The sequence below is a fragment of the Abramis brama genome, assembly GCF_963993115.1.
Source record: "Abramis brama genome assembly, chromosome: 18".
In the NCBI taxonomy this organism is placed as follows: Eukaryota; Metazoa; Chordata; class Actinopteri; order Cypriniformes; family Leuciscidae; genus Abramis; species Abramis brama.
The window spans coordinates 12,865,312-12,882,362 of NC_139980.1; the positions used below are offsets into that span (position 1 = coordinate 12,865,312).

General features: G+C 37.1%; 1 long non-coding RNA gene across 1 annotated transcript; it reads left to right on the top strand.

The window, feature by feature from the left end:
- Positions 1-588: 588 nt before the first annotated feature.
- On the top strand, positions 589-5,225 carry LOC311069048. The gene is made up of 3 exons (XR_014603464.1): positions 589-644; positions 3,636-3,709; positions 3,852-5,225. It is a non-coding gene; the product is annotated as an uncharacterized lncRNA (long non-coding RNA).
- The last annotated feature ends 11,826 nt before the right edge of the window (positions 5,226-17,051 follow it).

The following is a 17,051-nucleotide window of genomic DNA, read 5'->3' on the forward strand; positions in this document are numbered from 1 at the left end:
GTTGTCTGTCATTGTTTAATAAAAAATATTTTATTTGAAAACCTTCATTTGTATCAGCCATGCTTAATTGATGTCTCAATAGCTGTAACAGAAGTTACAAGTGTTTTGTTAGTTAATTTCTTAAGTTACTTGGGGGTCATTCTATAATTAGGGGTACATCTCGTCCATGGACTCTATTATCATTTTTTTTTTTTTAAATCATGAACTTTTCACTTCAATCAATGATCACTTTTATATCAGGGAAAATTTCTAATTCGTTTAATACAAAAACCCATCTTTTATCTTGCAAAAATGGCATATTCTATACTGGAAGTTGCTGTTTTTGTGCTGTCCGATTTGGTAAATGTGAGGTTTTTGTTCTTCAGATTAGCTCTAGAATGCAGGTTTCTGTATATATTTCTTATAAATATTTGTCCAAAATAATCATTAACTTGTGAGAAAGGTGTTTAAAAAATATTTTGCTCATGCATCTACATTTAATCATCCATTAATCATACATATCCATGTATGTCCGAGAAATCAGTGTCAACTGTGTTACTCCCTATAAAACCCCCTATAAATCAGCAATGGTTTGTTCCAAAGTCACATGTCCAACATCACTGTGATGCAATTCCTTTTTTGAAGGGAAATGTGAAGACAGTGTGGTAAGTCATAACTTCTCCTCTTCAAAATATTATCTATATCATTGTCTGCGCATAGAGTAGATTAATTGACCGTCAACTGTGTTATCAACATGTTCTGGTGAACTTACGTCACATGTTATATTTATAAATATGTAGAGAAAGAATATAAAAACATAAGTTAATCAAGGTCAACTACTAACTAGTCCAAGGCCAGCAGTTTGCACAAGGCCCTAAAATGGCCCAAAATGTCAACTGTGTTACCTGTCAACTGTGTTACCCATCAACTGTAACACAGTTGACAAGGATTAACACATTTGACAATGTTGGCAATTCAGTTTCACTTTATGCTCACACTACATTATATGGAAATTACATTTACATTACACAAAATTAAAAAAAATTCTAAAACCATGCCTAAAACCATGATTTGCATTACAAATGGATAAACTTAACTGATCTCATCACGGCCACACTTTCTATGAACTCCGTATCCATAACATAATATACACATTATATATTCACATTTGTCAAGGGTTATAAAGCATTCAGAATTCCTCATGATTGACTTAAACCTATATATTATTATAGATTTGACATATGTCTATTTCTGCTTAGTCGTGACTGATCAGTCCTTACAACCCGAAGTGTCATAATGCATTATAAATCTTAATTTACCTTGATAATAATATAAAATATTAATTAATATTTTTTTAACTGAACTCTTTGCTTAATAGCTTGTTACTTACATTTGTTGAATAAAAAGAAAGTTATCATCTTAAAGAAAGTTTTCTCTTTTCCTTCTAATGTGTCCTGTCAATGGTGTTACTCCTGTCAACTGTGTTACTTTCTCTGTCAACTGTGTTATGTGTGGTTTTTATATCATAAATCTTTTAAATGTGAACTAAACCGTCAGAAAAATAGATTGGGATATCTCTGGAGATGGAAATCTTGGGTAAGGATGATGAATAATACTAAATTCAGCATACTGTGTGAATTTATGTTGAAGAAAAGTTTCATCCTTCATGACATCATCCCACAACGGCCATTATGAAGCCCCAAATTCATATTTACAAATCAGTTAAGACAGATAACCTCAAAAACTCTAGTTAATAGACTCAAAAACCTTCAAACAAATGTGTTATCAAGCATGTGGTACTTCATTCATGTTTCATTTGACACAGCATTTGTCCGTAACACAGTTGACAAAATAATGAATCAAATGTAAATTTTAATTAACATATTTAAAAAATCATTAGAGCTTAAGCTTGCCAAATAAATAATTTAGTACATTAAGGGCATATATTATTTAACCAACTAGTTTATTGATCAAAAAAGAATAGTGATTTCCTGACTTTTTGGCTGACATGAAATGTACCCCTAAATATAGAATGACCCTTGGATTGAGTTACAGCTACCCTTACTCTTAGCCTACTCTGTACACTAACCCAGAGCATAGAGAAAAATCTTCACTCTGCACTTACCTATAGACCCAAACATAAAAGCGTAAATTCGTTTTTAATCTGTTATAGTTTTGATAATGTGTATGGCTTAATCTTAAAATAATATTCTTAGTCTTAACATGATCATGTTTCACGTTGTGGTCCTGGGGGTGGCCACTTTCATCAGAAGAAGTGAGCTAGCTTCTAAGCGAATTCTGAACGGACCGCCATGGCAGACCTCTTTGCGGGATCATGAAGGTAGACTAATGGCTGAATCGGAATTTATAAGCAAAATCACGGGAATCAATAGCCTAATACAGCCCAATTGTGCTAAAATAAATATCATGAGACGTCCATCATCAGATGAATGATATGGAAAAGTTAACTTAGAGCCGCTAAAGCCAGTGCTACTACCCATGCGAACATGAACACTAAGCTTTTCCCTCCAAAAATATAGCCTAAAACTTATCTCCAAATGCAAAACTGACATTAACAAAATGCAATAATGCAATAACAGCTGAAAAAGTACTTGGGTGTGTGTTTTATTTTATATTTACCGTTCAATAATGCAGTCGATGCTGTCTGTCCCATAGAAGAACATGATAGCCAGCGTATGTTTTGGAACTATTGGGGCTTACATGAACCACGTGACAGCCATAGCGGCGACATCAAAGAGTGTCGCAACTCTTTCTCTCTATGGCTCTGGCTATAATATCTACTTTTGTGTTCAACAGTAGAAATAAACTCATAGAGGTTTGGAACAACATTAGGGTGATGAGTAAATGATGACCATTTTCATTTATGGGTGAACTATCCCTTTAAATAGCCAGAGAAGAAGGATAATTTAATGAGATTCAAGTTTTTTGTTTTTTTTCGCTTATGTAATTGTAGCTGTTTGACTGAATCTAAATAGTTAATTTACTAGTATTTTAGTTTTGGTTATAGTGATACAATGTAATCTATAGTTACAGTAAATTGCATCTCATTTTATTTAGCTATGCAGGGAAGGCACTCTGAGCAGCCCACATTTTCTTCGGTTTAAAATTTAATGTCTACTCTGACAGTAGGATTTATTTATTATAAATATTTACCCATTTGTATTCTTGGCTTACAATAATAGACTTATAATAAGACAACAAGAAAGTGAAGGATGAGCAAGGCCTGCTGCATAATGAAACATAAGTGCTTTATGTCAGAACATTTAAATAAATGTCTTTATTTTCAGAGACTGGCAACAAAGATGTGTATTGAATCTGTTATGCAAGCTAACCGCTAACCGCTTCACACAAGCCATGTGATTTCTCTCTTGCTCTCTTGAGTTCTTACAGCTGCTTCCAAATAGGCCAGTAGCCTACTTATATCTATATATAGGCTATGGTCACAAAACAAAATGGTAGCTTACCCTTAAAAAAAAATTACCTTTTTTTTTCTAAAGCTTGCATATGCTTTAGTGTATAGTCTTAGTAGTGTGTGTTACCTGAATAAGCCATAACGTTTTTTTATGTTTTGTGATTGACTGTTGTTCATGAGCCCCTTGTCCTCCTGAGCAGTTAAACTGCCCTCTGTTCTTCAGGTTTTTTTTACAGCATGTTCTGCAATATTTGAACCTGTGTGCAGCTTCTGAAGGACAGTATGAAATAAAAAAAGGTAATATACCAAAGATCGGAACCACATTGTCTAAGTTGTTGCTGGTATAATGCAACCATAAGATTTTTTTTTTTTTTTTTAAACTAAAAAATTAAACTATCAAAAATGATTTATAGATTCCCCCCTTTTTCTGTTTCATCAGAATTGGTCACAGCCATGACAGTTTCTCTGAAACCGCGTGGTTTCTCTGGAAATGCCCTCACTGCTGCCTCCAGTGGTTTTTCCAAGTGGATGGACATTCCAATGTGGGAAACGCTTACATTCTGTAGTATGGGGGTTTATGTTAATGAAATGAATGATTACTCCCAATATAGAATAATCTAATGACAGCTGATAACTGATATTTTGGTAAATACATTTAAATAAATAAAAATCCAGACTATACATTTGATATTTAATTAATCTGATGAACATCAAAACTGTCATTCATCCTGGATAAGTCAGGTATTATTTCAGGGCAGCTTTGGACTGCATTTGGAAATGTAAATAAATGAGATGAGAAACAATGGCCAATTGTCGACTGCAGTCTACTATTTATGGCATATCAGTTGGACAGTGACATCTAGTGGATTTAAAGTGTTCATTGTAATGCATGAGGTCAGTAATTCACTTTAAAACGTGCAATTATTCAAATTAACGGAGGCAAAAAACATTTTAAGTTTTATAGGTACGAAGTTAAGTGTTCTGTGCAGTTAAAATAGCAATTAGTATCAGTCTAACTACAAATATAAAGGATGCTTGTGTAGTGGGTCAGGATAGCTACGCTGTTCCACAGAGCATTTATTCCTCCTTCAAGCAGGGCTCTTAAAAAGGTGAGCTGAATTAATTACAAACATACGATTTTAATTTTATTAACAAATCAAATTTACAAATGTTTTTTTCTGATTCATGGTAATGAACAACTCTCACTGCCTGCATGGTGTCATACTGGTATTTAGCTTGCCTTATATTTAGCTCAAAATGAATTACAAAATGTAAAACTGCAACAAAACAAACAATCAAAAACAATGAGCACATTTTATTTAGACATTTGTTTTTATTCTTTTTAGAGACCATTTTCTTTTTATCTGTCTGTTAATTAATTTATTTTTTGAAGAGTCAAATACAAGTTTAAGTGCATCTTTGCAGTGCTGTTTGACCTTTATTGTGATGTTTTGATGTCTTGTATCTCTGAGCATCATGTGACCTGACCCGAAAACTACAAATTTGAGTGATTGTAAAACTATGTTCAATATGGACTTTACACTTTTTAGAAGCCTAAAGATTTATATTTTTTTGGTCCGCTTTGAGCGAATTGATTGTTTACTGCTAAATATGATTTTTTTTTTTTTTTTTTCATCATTTGTAAGCCACTGAGAAATGTTAGACCCAGTTAGACAGTGACATCTAGTGGATAAAACGTGCTGGCCTATTTATTTTATTTTGACATACCGCATGAGGTCACTAGTTCACTTTAAAATAACATTATCAGGTGAACATGTAATTATGATCAAATAAAGCCACAGAAATAAGGTTTTATGAAGTGTTGGAGTGCTTTGGCAAAACAACAAATAATGAAATGCATACATGCTATAGCCTACGTATAGTTTACACTATTGCATAGATTTCAAAGGCTCTTTGTGGTTATCTTATGTCTGAAAAAAGACACTCTACACTGTTAAACTGTAACATTATATTTAGGCTTATGTTAAACTGTTCCCTTCTAGACCTTATTGAAAGGGGGTGCCTGGGGAGTCCGTTATGAGCAAATATGTCACGTGCATTTCACCTTCATGTGAATCGCCCTGCTTACAGTCATCCTCAGACCTCGTTCACAACCGATGGTGTTTCTCAATATGCGTTCTTCAGCGATCTTGCGTCCTTGTATTCTCGTTTTACGTCATCATTAACCGTCGAAGTTCAGACCCAATTCTCAAGAACGCAAGTACAGAGGACGCATGAAAGAACCCGGATGTGTTCTTGATACCGAGGATGCATCAAATGCAGACTTGAGCTAGTACTCGCCTGGTGTCCCAGAAGTCATTGCGGCCGGTTCCGAGTTCGTTCTTCCAAGGAAGCTTGGCAAGACCGGTCTCCACGAGAACACAAGTCCGTTCTCTGCGTTCTTGGAATTGAGAAACAGCCAATGTTTTGGCCGCTTGAAGACTGCTGCACATATTAGCTAGCGGGGGCTAATCTGCATTTGTTCTCATCATCTGCTCATTCACATTCACCAGCAAACACGCCAGTTAGTGACTTACAGAATAAAACCGCATATTTAAGGGCACCTGCTGCCACAGCAAATAGTGGGCGCTTGATGAATAAAATTAATGTTGTAACTCGATACTGTTCGGAGGATGTTGCTGATCTAGTCATATTCAACATGGTTACAGTTTAGTCCACCCTTGTGTAAAAGACTCTTGACTTAGACTCTTGACTTAGACACCCTTTACAAAGACTTTTGGCATACTTTAAAAAAAATATATATAGTAGCCTAGCCTACTTATTACTGAAATAATAGGCTACTTTAAAAGAATATAGGCTACCTAACCAAATGTAATGTTTTCAGACCCCTAATTGCCTGTTGCAATTGAATCAAAATTGATTATAGTTTAGTAGCCTAGAAATCTATAGACGCACCCTAGCGGCAGCAAAAATTATTTTGCAGCCAGGGTAGTCTAGCAACTCTCCATTGACTTTCGTGCTGGAAAAACCTAAATTGGGTCAGGCCAATCACGTCGTGTATAGAGTAGGCGGGGCGGGCTTAACATAATGACGACAGAGTTGCAACGGTTCCCTGCTACTTGAAAACAAAGAATGGTGGCTGCTGCTGGAGAACAGTCTTTCGAATCGGCTTTGGCCGCGACTCTGGAGGACTTGGAGTTAAGTTTTTCTTTGAGAAAAGAGCAAAGAACGCACTTAAGTCATTCTTAAAAAAGGAAGATGTGTTCGTAGTTTTGCCGGCCAGATTCAAAAGTTGAATCTATCAAACGTTGAATCTATCAAACGTTAGCTCCGCTGTTGGGAAAACGCTCTGGTTGGTTGAAGCGCTGTAGTAAAGCTGGTAAGTCCCGCCCCTTCCGCTAACCTCACTGGACCTCTAGGTTGAAAAATCGTCAATGCAAGTGAATGTGAGAAAATAATTATTTTCTGGTCCCGTTTGAATTTTGCCATGAATGTAAACATATGTTGTCTGTGAATTTTTAATATAATTTTTCGTGTGAAGAATGCTACAGTTTAGCGGGTAGAAGTTTGATACGGTTAGACTTTGTGTGAGAGCACTTTGTGGACTACAACTAGTTTTTACATCAGACGGGAATCTGAAGAAAGAACAGCCCATTTGGTTTGAATGGTGACATTTGGGTACAAAACACACAGGCATCTTGATCTGTATCCATAGATTATCACAGCATTAGCACCGTGATTTGACAAGTGGAGGGAAAATGTGTTATGGGGTGACGTCACATAGACGACATGTAGTCTTTCTCGTTATGTCTTTTCCACAACTGCTAGCCAAAGAATCATACAACGTACTGTTAAACTTGTAACATGAAAAATTATATAAAAAATTCATAGACAACATATGTTTACATTCATGGCACAATTCAAACGGGACCAGAAAATAATTATTTTCTCACATTCACTTGCATTGACGATTTTTCAGCCTAGAGGTCCACTTGGGGTTTTACCAGGGGGGCAGGGTATTATTTTTAAGTTTCCCCGGGCGCCGCCATTGGCTAGCAGACCATCACCTGCTGTTAGCATCCCATTGACTCCCATTCATTTTTTGCGTCATTTTGACAGCGAATAACTTTCCATCTGAGGCGTTTAAAGACTCCATTTGTCCATTATTTATTTCTAAAGAAACACGAAAATGTATAAAAGGCTCCATTACCTTGTATCTTACGTTATGGCCCCGCGAAGCAGTTTTTGTAAAAATAGGCTAACGATTGCGTCATAACCACGCGACTCTCTGTCGCACAGTAGAGAAATTACCATATGGACAGGAGGAGAAGCTTGCGCGCAATCGGGGGGACGTGGAGGCAAAATGACAAAATAATTAATCAGAATACTTAGCAAAAGTTACTCCTGCTCCTAGCTCATGGACACGATTCGGAAGGGAATGATTCAGATTTCGCTTGGCACAGCTACTAGAAGACAGACGGGTTGCTCACGTCACATCCACGTCGTCAAGCTCAGTTTGAGTCTGCGCAGTACGCTCGACCATCAGGAAGTGAGTGCTTCTAATTGACTTCACTTGTCTCCGTTGAATCCAATGGGGTCGCTGTGTCCAGTTTATATACTGTCTATGGGTTTTACGGATGGGCGGGACTTACCAGCTCTATTGCGTGCAGAGGGAATTTGAAAGACAGCCGTTTATCCCGCCCCTCGGATTGAGCCATGTCTATGGTGAGTTGCCAGACCTAACATCTTGATGTGGGTCTGGCTTGCCAGGCTAATAGTTTAGCTGAATTTAGAGTGATTTTTTGACCCACTTTATAGGACTTAATTACATCTTTATGTAACTTCATCCTTATATTGTCTTTGAAATAAAGTGTAGGCCTATTGCTGAAAGTGAAAAACTAAAATATAACTGGCATTTCTTTTGAAACGTATACCAAGTGTTTAAAAATATAGCCCATGTAATTACACATAATGATCAATGTGCAATTTAGTACATTTAAAATATATTAAATTTAAAGAGGCTATATGCGTTTTTCTGAAATTTAAACTCGCGACTGACACCTGTGGCCAAAAAACAGAACTGCTCTTCCTTTCTGCTCGCTCTCGTACGTGCACACTTCACAAGTCATCTGCTGCAGGGAGGTCAACGTTATGTTTACAGAGGTAAGAACAGTCAAATACATATATTGTTTGAGATAAGTGTTCTCTTACACTGATAAGAGTAAGTTTCTCCATTGCACTGCTTGCGAGTGTAGGCTACTTGCTGACTAGCGGTGGTGGCAGAGTGATCTGAAACGTTTAACATGAACGCGCTTGATGTCACATCCGCAGACAGCGCGGGAAAAATCCGACCCGACAGAAAATAGGAAAAATAGGATACAGGCTTATAGGTGCACCCACTGTGAGCGGACAAGGTGTCAGTATGCTCATCAGGAGATGTTTGAGTCATAAATGGTAAAATAAAAAGGCTATTGTTACGTTTATTTTGGGGAAAAAGTTGCATATAGCCCCTTTAAATGTAATATCAAATAGGCTAACCCACTGCGATTAAAATAATAAAGTACTTTACATGTGATTTACTATGTTAGATCACACATCAAAATGTGTACTTCTTTAAAGCACAGCAACATACTTTTTAAAAGTGTATACTTGACTTTGTGTTATGGTGCATTTCATTAATATTATTTGCAAGTACAGTATGCGTATATATATATATATATATATATATATATATATATATATATATATATATATATATATACTGTAAATATATATATATATATATATATATATATATATATATATATATATATATATATATATATATATAAACACATATACATACACACACACACATACTGGTCAAACTTTAGGTGTCTTTACACTTTTACACTGTACTTACGTCAAAAACTATTTTTTAGGTACAGTACTTATTTTTTTCATGTTGTATTGCAAAACACTTTTTCTGCTAGTTAAATGACACTTAATATAAAGGCCCATACACATGTAAGATCCAAAGTACACTACAAGTGTACATTCAATACAATTAAGCACACTCTTTCATAAAGGCAGTACAACTTTCATTACATATAAATAAAATTAAGCCTGCTTCAGTGAACTGCAGTTAATCAGCACATAATAAACATTTAGCCATGATACCCACATGATAAAAGCTCCTCACATGAGAGGTCACAATGTTTACGCATGATGGTCATTGATAATGCCTGTGCACAATGCCTCTCTTTCTATCCGAGTGGAGGATGGTGGTGTCAGCTCAGAGCTGATGACACACAGGGAGTTAATTGATGCTCTGATGAGAGTCGTTTCGGTCTTGGATAAATGTTAGAGTTCAAGATTTGGTCCTTTACCTTACATAAGGTTCATCCCAGTCTTTCTTTGTGCTACAGAAGAAAATTAGGGCTGTTTTAATGCCGTATGTGCAAGTTGAACTATATGGAAACCTAATTATATATAAGGAAAAAATATAAGATTTGGTAAATCATAATTATGAGATAAAAACCCCAAATTATGGGATAATTAGTCCTTATTATGAGGTAGAATTTTTTAATTAAGAAAAAATTAATAATAATTATTACTTTTTTAATAATTGTATGTCATAATTATGACTTTTTGTGCCATAATTATGATTTATCAAAGCATTCTTTTTTCTTATGTGATAGAAATGGTCACATGTTGGCTTCCAAAACTATAGGCTATCCAGATGCTTACTTGCCAAGCAAAATACTGAGGCGACTGAAGTGACTAACAATAAATTACCCAAATGCAGGCACTTACTAAGACAGGTAACACTGAAAACACATGATATAGTAGGTCAAAATTCCCCTCAAAAATTCTTGAACAATTATATTGATCATCTAATGTCGTCATTAAATGCAAGTGCTTCAAACTGAGAGTCATTTTGTGAAGTAATTAGTCCAACTAATCCAAAGTACAGAAAGCTTAATTTTGCATGTCATTAAGGAAAAGCTATTTTATTCTGTTATGATTCCCTCATCACTTAATGATACTGAATTTATATTAAAAAATTCACAATCGGACACTTTTTGTTGCAGAATAAATTAATCTGGCAATTCTTAAACTTTTCTTTTGCGTTATGCTGCATCCACACCCATCGGGACCAGTAACTATCACCACTCTTCCTTATCTATTTATTGCTGTTGTTGTTGCTGCAATTAAACCATGCTGAGGATATTAAAAATTTGCTGTGTAATATTTTGTTGTTGTTTAGCCAACAACATGGATCACAGACTACACTAACATTCATAAATTGAGTCAGGAACATTTTTAAAATTGTTTTTGAAGGTCTCTAGGCTGCATTTATTTGATCATTTGAAAATACCATAAAAACAATAATATAAAATAGTATTACAAAAGTTTCAGCAAGATTACTCTAGTTTTCAGTGTCACATGATCCTTCAGAAATATTTCTGATATAATGATTTGATGCTCAAGAACATTTCTTATTATAAATGTGGAAAACAGTTGTGCTGCTTAACATTTGCATGGAAACCATGACACTGTTCCATGTTTCTATGATGAATAGAAACTTCAAAATAGATTTGAAATAGATTTTTTTGGTAACATTATCAATTACTTTGTCACTTTTGGTCAATTTAATAAATCCTTGCTGAAGATAAATAAATAAATAAATAAATAAATAAATAATGTGTCACTGCTAGGGCCGAGGACAACCACCACTCCGGAGGAGCTACACCAAGAACACCAAAAGTCAGACAACGACGTGATGTAAAAACTTGATTCTTTTTATTGAATATAAAAACACTTTACAGGAATGCCACTGCCACAGGATTCTTCATAAGGGCCACTCGTCGGAACGTGGCTTCAGTGGAGGAAGGCTCAAGTCAGCCGCCAGTTTGTCACCTCCTTGCACAGAGCGATACAGGGGAGAGGGGAAGGGACAAGGGACGGATTAGTCCAGGGGCCGGGACCTTCAGATGGCAGACAGCAGACCAGCGTAAGTAGTGGGCGGGACACAGGAGGCTACAGGTAAGGATCGGCGGACGGTGGGTTTTCTCTTCTCACAGGACAGCATCAGATAACTGAGTGTCACCTCTCTTTCACAGGACAACGGGGATTGGACGGAGGACCAGGACCTTTTGGTGGGGAGCAATGAGCAGTATATAGTAGGCGGAAGGCAATAACCGTCCGAGGAAATGCAGTAGTCAGCAGTAGGTGGCGGGCAGGGCACAAGGAACTATAGGTGTGCGGCAGCAGACAGAGGGCCTTCTCTTTTCACAGGACAGCATCAGATACTGAGTGTCACCTTTCTTCCACAGGCCGGCGGCAGTTGGGATGCAGCGATGGATAAGGGGATCCCTCACAGAGCAACGATGGCCGAATGCAGTGGCAGATAACAGGTTCTTCTATGTTCACAGAAGCACAATGGTGAGTACAGAATCCAGCAGTCAACAACTGCGTTTTCTTCCCACAGGGCAGCGATGGCAGAATGCAGTGGCGGATAGCAGTTTCTCTATGTTCACAGAACAACAGTGGTGAGTACAGAATCCAGCAGTTAACAACTGCGTTTTCTTCCCACAGGGCAGCGATGACAGAATGGAGTGGCGGATAGCAGTTTCTCTATGTTCACAGAACAACAGTGGTGAGTACAGAATCCGGCAGTTAACAACTGAGTTTTCTTACCACAGGGCAGCGATGGCAGAATGCAGTGGCGGATAGCAGTTTCTCTATGTTCACATTAATTGTTGGTTCCCCACCGGGCTGGACGATCTCCGACTAAGCTTTCAGAGTGCTGGTAACATCAAACTTTCAAATACTCGTGCATGTATCAAACCACTTTAAATCTTCACAAGTGCTCACTTCAATCGTCAGACACTGCAATGGCACTCCGCTTAACAGTGAAAAGAGTAACTTCACTTCAGCTCGTCGGGCCGGCGGATCCACCATGATGATACTTTCGAAGGGAGACACCAAGTTCGATCAACAATCCGTAATTCAGAGCACACTCGCGTCTTCAAACTGCCGCCTCTGCCTCTCGTCTTCTCGTAACCTCGACTTTGATCAAAACCACCCTGCTTATCTGCGCACTCTCTCTTCAAACTGCCACTTCTCTCTTTCCAGACCTCCACGCACACTACCCACTTACTCGTTCCCAACACACGCTCAAATAACCCCTTGATTATCCCCTGCAGCTGTCGCTCATCAATACGGGCAGCCATGACAGGTCACCGGAACCGGCCTTGTGTTACACCGGAACTGTTTCCCCAAGGGAACTCGTTCCGTTTGTCGTAGTTCCTTTTCGTCACTCGGTGACAAATGCACTGACCCCAAACTTCGGTTGTGTTATGTCACAGAAGATGAAGATGAAGAATAAGGTTCCAACACGAGTTTAATATCAATAATATCAGAACAGGCAAACAGACGGGAAGAACACACACTTAATGTTACTGAACAATGACAGACTGTGAAGACAGAACTTAAAGGGGTCGCTGATTATGATTTCATTTTTCTAACTTTAGTTAGTGTGTAATGTTGCTGTTTGAGCATAAACCACATCTGCAAAGTTACAATGCTCAAAGTTCAAAGCAAAGGGAGATATTTGCTTTTAAAGAAATCGTTTTTTAAGGACTACAACAAAAGGCTGGTAGGGACTACACGACAATCCTCCCAGGTTAGTGACATCACCAACCCTAAAATTTACATAAACCCCACCCCCGGGAACACGCAGTCCATGTTGAGAAGAGGAAGAGTTGTTGTATTAGAGCATATTTATGAGTCTGCTCAAGTTGTCGCATCCGTCTTTTCACATGCAATACAGTACACAAATGCAATAGCGTGTCACTCTGTAGTCATCTTACTACAGTTCCCACACAAGCGATTTTATAGATTATCATGACAGAATATGCTAATCAAAGACTTGAAGATAGTTAACTCCACATCAGCTACACAAATTCATCAACTAGCCATTCAGAAACAACCTGTTGCATTCTACATGTTGTCACTTCTTCTTGAGTCTCTCCATCATTGTCCGACTCCAGTTTAAACATAAAAGGCAGAACAGTTTCTGACATTATAGTGCTTGTCTGCGTGAGGTAATCGGAGCAGCTAACACACATGAGCTCTTGAAGCTCCGCCCTCTGTGCCGGAAGCAGCAGCTCATTTGCATTTAAAGGGACACACACGAAAGGACGAGTTTTTACTGACCCTCAAAAAGGGACAATTTTAACATGCTGTAAAAAAATTATCTGTGGGGTATTTTGAGCTAAAAGTTCACATACACCAGGGCTATTCAATTGGCGGCCCGCGGGCCAAATGCAGCCCGCCAATCATCTCCATGCGGCCCGACGGCACCAACCTCCCTCCTCCTCTTTTCCTGGCGGTGCGGCTAATTCAGTTTGATACTCGCTCCGATTGACCTGAGAAATGTTTTACGTGCGAATATTGCCGCAGTTATTATATGTGTCCCGAATTTATGTGACTTAACCAGCGATACCAATCATTCGTGAATGAATCATTCTTTTGGTTCGATTCTAAACGCGCTTGCATAACGGTCTAAAACTATTCGGATTCATTCGGACCGCTCCGTCACTGAATCATCTGAAGCGGTTTCTCGTTCAGTACAGTATAACAACAAATAGCAATGTTTTTAGTTGTTTCACTAGTTGTTTCAACACGGCCCAGCACGGAGTTGCGTTTACTCCATGGTTTACTCCCGGTCCCGGACACTATATTAAACAGCGTTGCAACAACCAGTGGGAAGTGTTTCAGTTCGACAGAAACCTCTCTGTTACAAACCACAAATCACTCGATGGTTTAATTAGTATTAAATCGGAGGAAACAGCCTCAACATTCCCAATAAGACTGATGAGGAAAGCAGGAGAAACATTGTGACATGAACGAAATTAGAAGACTTTAAATCCCCTAATCACCCTTACAAACATTTAGGCCTACCATGAATTTACTGTAGTAATTTACCATGGTTGGGCAGAAATGTGCAATATTTATATTGAATACTATGTAGTAATAGGCTACATAAATATAGTATATATATATATATATATATATATATATATATATATATATACATATATATATATATATATATATATATATATATATATATATATACTATAATATTATATATATAATAGTAAATATAGTGATTTATATTGCATTAGTTTTATTAAGTGGGTAGAGGAATATATAATTAATGTTTGTTATGAAATTATGTAAGTTTCTTTGTAAAGGTGCGTATAGTTTTTAACTTGTGTTTAGGCATTTTTTATACATTGGGAGTGAGTAGCCTGTGGTTAACAAGTCTCACTGTCAGAATATTTTCATTTAAGCATAACAATTCTAAATAAAATAATTATTATTTCTCACCAACAGCTATAAGTTTGTATAAATAATTTATTTGTTCCAAGGAAAATAGTTGTACACAGCTGTAAATTATCAAGTTTTTTATTTATTATGGTTTTATATATTTGCATAGGCTACTGTTGGGTACCACATTTCCAAGTAAATACCATACTTTTTTAGTTACTTTAACTTATTTATTGAAACTGTTATGTTTCAATAAATAAGATAAACCCCCAAACCAACCCACCGGCCCACCTCAACTTTTCAATTGGATAATGCGGCCCTCGAATGAAACTAATTGAATAGCCCTGACATACACACTCTGGGGACAACAGAGACTTATTTTACATATTGTAAAAAGGGGCATTATACCACCTCTTTAAATAGTGACTCAAACAAGATGATTAATAGAACACAGCTGAACCAAACAAACTCATAATGACGGTGACCATGGAAACAAAGGGAAAAGGGAACTTTTTAAATTTAAATTTAAAAAGGGAACACATGAGAATGAATGAAAACAAACTAAAACTCCATGATAACTAAGACAAACTGAACATAACTGTGACAAGTAGATTGTTTTTTTCCATATTTGTTTTTGGAGGCTCTTAAAAGCATGAAATGGGAATACTGCACCAACAGGAACTTTCCCGAAATGAATAGGAATGATAATTGATGTCCAGGTTCAGTATTATAGACCTCCTTACTAGTCTGTGTCATGGTTAAAGTCCAAGGATGAAGAAGGTACAAATAACAGCAGTCTGTACTAAACATAAGCCAACAACTCGAAAAAGTGTGCCATGCACAAAACAAAACCAGACCAAGAATGAGTGAAGGTGAGGAACTAAAATAATGAACCGCCGTGAATATCCATGGTGACTGATTATGGTGGGTAAAGGAGAAAACAGTAACACAAAAAGGTGATTAAACAGACTGATAGAAAACGAAACCAAAACTAAGCATTACTGGGACAATCAATGGGTCTCTTAGGACTTTTAGATGCATTCAGGTCACTATGTCTCATAAGCTGTTATTGCCCCATGACTTTTGCCTCTCTGCAGATCGCTTGACTCTTCCAAGAGAACCCAGGAGTCTGTAGTTGGAAATCCTGCAACTCAATTAGAATAATAATCACCTTGGTAACCAGAGGGCAATTCCTAATCTGGCTCCCCGAGGAACATCTGCAAGCCTGCAATGTAAATGTTCTCATTATCCCTCCTCAGTTACCTCCAGTCATTCCCTCTGTCCAAATGCCACAACAATATTAAGCAAAGTTTTTTTCTCAGGGTCTTTTTTTAACTACTCAGTGTCTGTGTGTGTGTTTTTTAAAACGTGCTATAATTACGTGTGATCATAAACTCTATCATATGATCCTAAACTCTAATTTTCTAATAATATAATGTGAAGAGTTAAAGAAATGGTTGACGTGTTGCTTCTTAATTGAAACAACAAATGATCACTTAAAAAAAAAAAATAATGAAAATAAAGAGAAAATGAGAGAGATTCACCACAATTATACCAGGCTTATGTAATCATTGTGATTGAAGTAAAATGAAAGTCTGATACAGGTTATTTGGAAGAAGAAATTGAGGCCACTGTGACTTCTCAATATTCCATCTGAAGGAAATTAAAGTTAACAGGAAGCAACCCCTATGGAAATGAACTACTCGTAATCTTGATTATTTGAATGAGCATCAAGATCTATTATCATTTAGAGGAAAATTATTCCTCTGACATATTGCAATTGCAAATTACATGAAAAGCTTAGATTAGTAAAAGCAGACTAGATTAGAAAAGCAGATTAGTTCAACTTTAGCATATGATGAGTTTTCTAAAATGGTTCACTTGTGTTGTTGATGTTGTTGTGTGAGAAATTATTTCATAGACTTACATTGAAGGAGAAACCTAAGGCTGTCTGTCTATATCGAGCGCAGCATTAATTCAGACAGGCCACGTAGGCATAGGCCGTGTCAGCTGTCAAATCGCTCCAACCACTACCATTCTCCTGTTAGACCGGGAGGATATATATACATGGCATTACTGCTCGGTAAGCATGCTCAAACTGCTCGCAACCCTCCTGCCCTCACCACTATACGTTTCAAGCATTTTTCTGTGCACCTTCTGGCTGTCTTCTTTGTTTCAGATTATCAAGGCTTCCAAGTCCTAGCTGTCACAGACATCATCGCAGAGACACTCATCCTCATAGCCAGTGCTATCATAAGTATCTATCTATCTATCTATCTATCTATCTATCTATCTATCTATCTATCTATCTATCTATCTATCTATCTAACTATCTATCTAACTATCTATCTCAATC